Source organism: Ostrinia nubilalis, chromosome 26 (genome assembly GCF_963855985.1).
Source record: "Ostrinia nubilalis chromosome 26, ilOstNubi1.1, whole genome shotgun sequence".
Classification (NCBI taxonomy): domain Eukaryota; kingdom Metazoa; phylum Arthropoda; class Insecta; order Lepidoptera; family Crambidae; genus Ostrinia; species Ostrinia nubilalis.
Genome location: NC_087113.1, coordinates 8,205,972 through 8,212,905, shown reverse-complemented (window position 1 = coordinate 8,212,905; position 6,934 = coordinate 8,205,972). Strand labels below are relative to the sequence as shown.

Genomic DNA, 6,934 nt, shown 5'->3' with positions numbered 1-6,934 from the left:
GGCACGGACCCGGAGCCAGGGGTCGTAAACTTAGAAAATTATAATTTAATTCGCTCTTTTTTCGAATGAACTAAGTGACCTGATTTAGCGTTATTTTTATACCAATACCAAGTGTTTTAAACCAATTTTTAACCCTCGTTCGCACTATAGTAGAGTAGCTTGCCTTTAATAACGGGACAATATTATTTGATCCTCTAAAAACTAATTGATCTTTTTTGTATGTGCACTTTTAAAAATAAATGATGTATTTTATTATATTTTATCTTTATATTAATTATTGGGTCTATATTAGTTGATCTACGGATAAATTATGAATGATCTTCATTTAAGGTAACATAATATTTATGTTTAACATACTCTTTTAATATTTGGTAAACAAAAATAATATTTGATCCTCTTTTTTAGTTATTGATCTTTAATTTTGTTAATTTGATGATTTTTATATCAAGTTTGCCTTTTAATATTGATCACCTAATAAATACATTTCAATCTATGTATAACTTAACTTTAAAATATATTTGATCTAACTAAAAATATTATTGGTAAATATTTTTAGACTTAGGGACTACACATCAAACAGAGAACGGGCAGCAGCGCTCTCTGAAAAACATCAATCTTTTAAACTGCGATCTCCAACCCGCCTGCCAAGCGTGGAGATTATGGCAAAACCCTCCACTATAGTGGAGGAGGCTCATAGTCCAGCAGTGGACTGTAAAGGGCTGTTGATGTTGATGAAATATTTTTAATTAAAAAATATCTTTTAATTTACGCGGTACTTTGTGGTTGAGTGACAATCGTCCGTCATTGGTCACCGAGTTGGCCAAGGGCTTAGCGGCCAATAAGCAAGCAGAATGGTACATTGCCATGTTTGTTTAAATTACTAGCTTTGCTTAGTTTGGGACTAGAGGCGCTATCTATACAGGGTGGAAACGATAAGTGATCTCACGCGATTATTTCTAAACTATACAAGATATCGAAAAACTGGTTACTGATCCTGAAAGTGCTTTACAAGCTCTTTCCAACGGTATAAGTAATAGGTTACAGAATTAACTGGATCTATCCGAAAATTCAATGTTTTCAGCCTCCATACTAAATGTATGCCAGCCACACAATATTAGAAGTGTTATTTTTTTTATTAAATAATAAAAACTTAAATTGAACTTGTAAATTGCATTCTCATTTAAAATTATTCATGGAAAACATTGGTTTTAGGCTTTATTTGCTATAATATTATCAAGACATGAGTGCCATGACTATGGCAGTACTAAATGTATGGAAGCTGGAAACATTGAATTTTCGGATAGATCCAGTTTATTTTGGAACTTATTATTGGTACCGTTGGATAGAGCTCGTGAAGCACTTTCAGGATCAGTAACCAGTTTTTTGATATCTTGTATAGTTTTTAATATTATGTGGTTTTACTAAATGTATGGAAGCTGGAAACATTGAATTTTCGGATAGATCCAGTTAATTCTGTGACCTATTATTGGTACCGTTGGATAGAGCTCGTTAAGCACTTTCAGAATCAGTAACCAGTTTTTCGATATCTTGTATAGTTTAGAAATAATCGAATGAGATCACTTATCGTTTCCACCCTGTATACTTATAATAAATCTGTAGAGAGGTCAATTCTGTACATAAAATATATTTTCAAAATAACTATCAGGGGGTGATTAGTGATCGATACTGATGCCAAAAATGCAATCAGTAAAATTTTTGTCTGTCTGTCTGTCTGTATGTTCCTTATAGAAACAAAAAGTACTCGACGGATTTTAACGAAATTTGGTACAAATATTCTTCATACTCCTGGGCAGGTTATAGTATACTTAAGAATTCCCACGGGAACGGGAATTAGTGGGAAAATCCTTTTGTATGAAAAATCTAAACCGCTTAAGTTAGACGCTTGACATTTGGCATGCAGGTACCTTAGTAAACTTAAAGCTTAGTTACAACAGGATATTGCAAAATTCCCACGGGAACGGGAGTTAGCGGGAAAAAATATTTGTATGAAAAAATCTAAACCGCGTAAGAGGGGGGGTAAAACGGGATCCACGCGTACGAAGTCGCGGGCGGCCGCTAGTGTAAAATAATTTCTTACTTCTGACATCCCTGAACCCGACCCGAACCCGGTTGATTTTCTCTTAGTATACCGATCTCGACCGTGATCAGTGACCATAAAGTCATCTGTCAACGGGTTGACTAGACACGATAAAAGCACTAAACGATATTTGTTTACTTTTAGTGCGACATCGGGTCGTAAGGACCTGAGGTGCGATTGTGTAAAGTTGTTCATGGATGGACAATGAATACAATAGGGTATTCCACTCTGTTTGGCAAAGTACTATAATATGTTCGTTTCATCGTTAAAAGCCACCAAAAAAAATATTTCGGCGAAATAAACCCGCTTTCATGCCATAAAAATACTTCAAAATTTTGAATATATTTATTCCCGCGAAAACAGGCTTCTGCGCTGTCCGCCATGTTTATGACGTCATTTCGGCATGTAAACAAAACTTGACGTAGGTACATATTTTGTTTAGTTGTTGTAATTATGTTTAGTTTATAGTTTTCATCTACAAATATTTTCCATGTCATAATTTTGGTTAAGACAATGTTTGCTAATGTTAGTATTTTTTTAACAACAGTGTGGGAGCACCTGTATACCTATGTTATGTATATTGTAAACTATTATTTTATCTGTTAATGAACACCACTGATAGCAACTGATAATTTGTAAATTAATGAGTACTTGTCGTAATTTTAACTAACATTTAGGTATTTTAAGAGTAAAATAAAAGACTTGCTTAATATTTAAAGTACTTTTTTTTATTATATTTGTACAGTTTCATATAAAATGGGAAAAATATTTCTTTTCCAAAATAAATAACACTGTGGAGCAGATCTGACACATATATTTGATCATATGCTGCAATCTCTATAATATTCACTTTATTGTCATTTTCATGCTTTAAATATTGACAAGAAGTAATTTTTCTTTTTTTAGATTTAATTAAAATATCTTCAACTACACTGTCACCTATATTAGTTTCAGCACTTTTTAGCTTCTTTTTTGTCATTTCTTTCGTTGTCATAATTTTTATTGAAGATCCGACCTTTGATAGTGTCGATTTTTTCCAATAACATTGGACTGAAGTGCATGATGGCTCTTCACTTCTACGATGACACCACATTAAAAACGCTACTGCGTGTTTACATCCACCGGCAGACGCAGGACAATCATGGCATGTCACCTGTAGCACATCATCTTCTTGCTCATCTACAATGAGAGTTGCAGAATATGGTTTGGAACAAACTTTATGTTCCGGACATATTGTACACTTTATAGTACATAAAGCTTGGGTCCTTTGTAGTTGCACGTATCCGATAGCATCGTCGCCATACGATTCTCTTGCAGATCTGTGGATAACCAAGTCTTAATTAACATTGGAAAACAAAACATAACCTATAACTTTCCGATATTTTTCTACAAATAAGGTATACCTATATAGCTGTTATTTCATTAAAAACAACATAATAAAGGTAATACTTACAAAGATGTTTTTATATTCCGGAATTCGGCAGAACAGAAATCTGGATTACATGCAAAGAACTTTGCAACCATCATCGTGTCGATTTTTGGTAAGTTCGTACTATCTGCTTTTACGAAACCGGCTTCCATTTCGTGTTTTTAGTAGTACCTATTTAACTTATTTCGTATGATTTAAATAAATATCAACTGAATAATTTTGACGAATAGAATGCGAATAGAAAATAAAAAGTTGTTGACAGATGACAGCGAATGATTATTGCCAATATGACGTCACAGCATGGCGGCTCGTGTTTTTAGTCACGTGATATACAGATTAAAAATATCAATTTTTAATTTTAACATAATAAATAAATCATGTATATTTACGACATAAAATCAGTATAAATATGTTTATTTCTACATAAAGTTCATTGTGTATTGATTTTCATATTTTTTTATTTACCACCCAGAGTACCCTATTGATCATCGATCGTATATCTAAATTCGAATTGTGTAATTTTGTCCATTCCATGAAGACCGAAAAGTGACCGGTCGTATAAAATCGTTTCATGGATTTGCGTTTTATTAATGAAAGACATTCGCTAAAACTCATTATTTTTTAACAAATAACAAATGAAATCCATGTTCAAATGCAGTTTTTTTTAATAAAATTTTATGATTGCACCTTAATAACATACTTTTATTCATAAAAACATTGAATTCGAATTAAAAATTTACCTCTGCAAATCATATAACCAAACGCATAGAACGAATGAAATACGAGTTCCACTACCCGCCCCCAGGTGGCATACATACTTTAAGGCTAGGCAGGCTAAGTTGAATACTACTCTACAATAGGTGGCGTTAATGGACTACGAAAAACGACGTGAAATGCTTACTTCTTTTTATTTATTTATACTTTAATGCCAAAATTTTAACCTAAGGCGAACTTAATCTCACATTTAATAAATTATACATAAATAAGTGTTTTGAGAAGTAGTATTTTAATCTATGTTCTGTGAATGACAAGTGTTATCTGTCAAGTGTCAAAAAACTTGAAAAACTTTTACGAAGTTTTTGAATTATGTTAAATTTGTTTATAAACACAAGTAAGTATAGATTATTACACTAAATTAAGGCATTCTATCAAAAATGAAAACAACCCAAGTTTCAATAACTACTCCTGTAACTTTGGTTTCTTCATATCAAATAATCAATTTCATTTTCAGTGCCAAAGGCAAGAATAATTGCCCACGCCAGATGGAGACCCAGCTAAATATTGTAGTAACAGCGCGTGGTCGTGTGATGAGGGTTCCTTGACTTGAGTTCTGGCGCAACACGTCCTGGGCACTAAACAAGATTGGGGATGGGACGTCTAAAGAGGTGCAAGCCTGGAAAACGGTAAGGCCTATTTTATTGACATTAACCAATAAACTGTTCAACATACTTACACAACATAACATTATATGACTCTTATAATGCGAACAGCTAGGGACTGGAATTTGTTGCCTGCTGCTGTCTTTCCCGAAGACTATAATCCGGGTGTTTACAAGGCGAGAGTGAGTAGGCACTTACAGCCCAGATATGTACCATCCTAGACTGCATCCCACTTAACACTTGGTGCGATTGTGGTCAAATACCTGCCTCGTTATGCATAAAAAAAACAGTGACTAAGATTTATCACAATTTTTCAGCCACATTCTAGCTAGCAGCTAACATGTTTTTTTTGTTTCTCATTGCAGCTCTCGTCTTGCTCTACAGCACTTGCACTTGTCCCACCATCTACCAGTGTTGGAACTCTTCCAATAATTTCCCACACCCAGGTGGAGAATACTCCAGTTACTGCTACTGCTACTCTAAAATATGTAAGTTAAATAATGGAATATGATAATGTATGTTTATATTATTATTATGTATGAACAGTATGATTTATGTTGCACAAATAATGAAGGTATTTTTAGTAGCTTTTGCCAGCGGCTCCACCCGCTTAAAATTTAGTTTGTCACAGATTGTCATAAATTATAGACTGTATGTTAATCTAGGTTACAAACAATAATACTGTTAAGTTTACACAAAATCCGTTCAGTAGTTTTGGCGTGAAAGAGTAACAAACATCCAGACATTATGACATCCAAACTTTCGCATTTATAATATTAGTAGGATAATAGATATGTGTTGTAGCTATATCCTAGCTAGCAGCTAACATGTTATTTTGTTTGTCATTGCAGCTCTCATCTTGTTCTACAGCGCCTGCACCTGTCCTACCATCTACCAGTGTTGGAACTCTTCGAAGTGTATTAATGATTATTATTTTAGTAACCATAAAAGTTTAAAACAATACATTTTATTGCATAATTATTTGTTAGAAAAAACGACAAGTACAAATGAGTAGGGAGGCTGTTGATTTTTCATGGTTATTTTATATCTTGTTGATTGTTCCAAAAAAAAACTAAGTTTTCAAGAATGCTGTGATTTAAAGTACCTATAGTATTATATTTAAAATAAAAACTTAGTTTGTAAAGAGACGAAGGCTGACCACAAAAGAAGTACTTATAGCTGTCTGTGTCTGTGTAAAGAATTTAAATAAAAAGATGTGTACCTGTAATAGGAAGGGAACTCTGATCATTAAAACCATCTTCTTTACTCATGATATCCGTTTATTACAACACCAATAAATAATCAACAATGTATTTTAAAACTATAATCAACAACATTCCATATAAAAATAATCAACTTATTTCAAAAATCAGATGTTGTCGGTTCGAGCGCTGGCGAGCGAATGCGCTCCGCTTTTTTTTTTTTTTTTTTTTTTTTTTTTTTTTTTTTTTGAAGGGACGCGCGCTGGTAGCTTGAAGAGCTTTTCCAGCTTCACCGGGCAGAGTGGCGAGTACAGAAGGTACTCTAGCCGTTTGGCGATCGTCGGTGCGCGTGCCGACGAGGCCGAGTGTGGGCTTCGCGAAGCGAAGCCCAGGCTCGTCCGCGTCGGTCGCAGACCGACGTTCGCGATCGGGCCGTATCGAGCGCATAAGGCGCCCGATCAGTGGCGAACCCAACTAGAGGGTTGCCCACCGCGGTGTTGGACCAAGTCCAGCCTACGGCGGGCTCACTCTAGTGGGCCCGATCGAGGGGACTACGGACGCGGCCTGAGGGCGCCACGGTAGGCTCGGACCTCGGCTCAGGCCGTGTCCGGGGGACGGATAGGGGAGAACCGGCCCGGTACATGTCTGTACCGTCCGAAATGGAAAGCAGGGCCTCGTACTCGCCGGCGAGTACGGTGTAACGAGCTACTGTGTTGTGGAGTAGTTGGCGTGCTTAAGGCAGTGATGTCTGTGTTCAGAAATTCGGTAATAGGTCTGTGTTCAGAAATTCGGTAATAGGTGCGCTCCGCTCGAGGCGACCGGCCTT

The 6,934-nt window shown here is 35.6% G+C and overlaps 1 long non-coding RNA gene across 2 annotated transcripts; it reads left to right on the top strand.

Annotated features, from left to right (window-relative positions):
- Positions 1-4,033: 4,033 nt before the first annotated feature.
- LOC135084511 (uncharacterized) lies at positions 4,034-6,123 on the top strand. 2 transcript variants are annotated; one of them, XR_010259868.1, is made up of 4 exons: positions 4,034-4,638; positions 4,759-4,930; positions 5,272-5,394; positions 5,758-6,123. It is a non-coding gene; the product is annotated as an uncharacterized LOC135084511 (long non-coding RNA). The 2 variants fall into 2 exon arrangements; XR_010259867.1 differs by having other exon boundaries at positions 4,046-4,930.
- Positions 6,124-6,934: the final 811 nt, after the last annotated feature.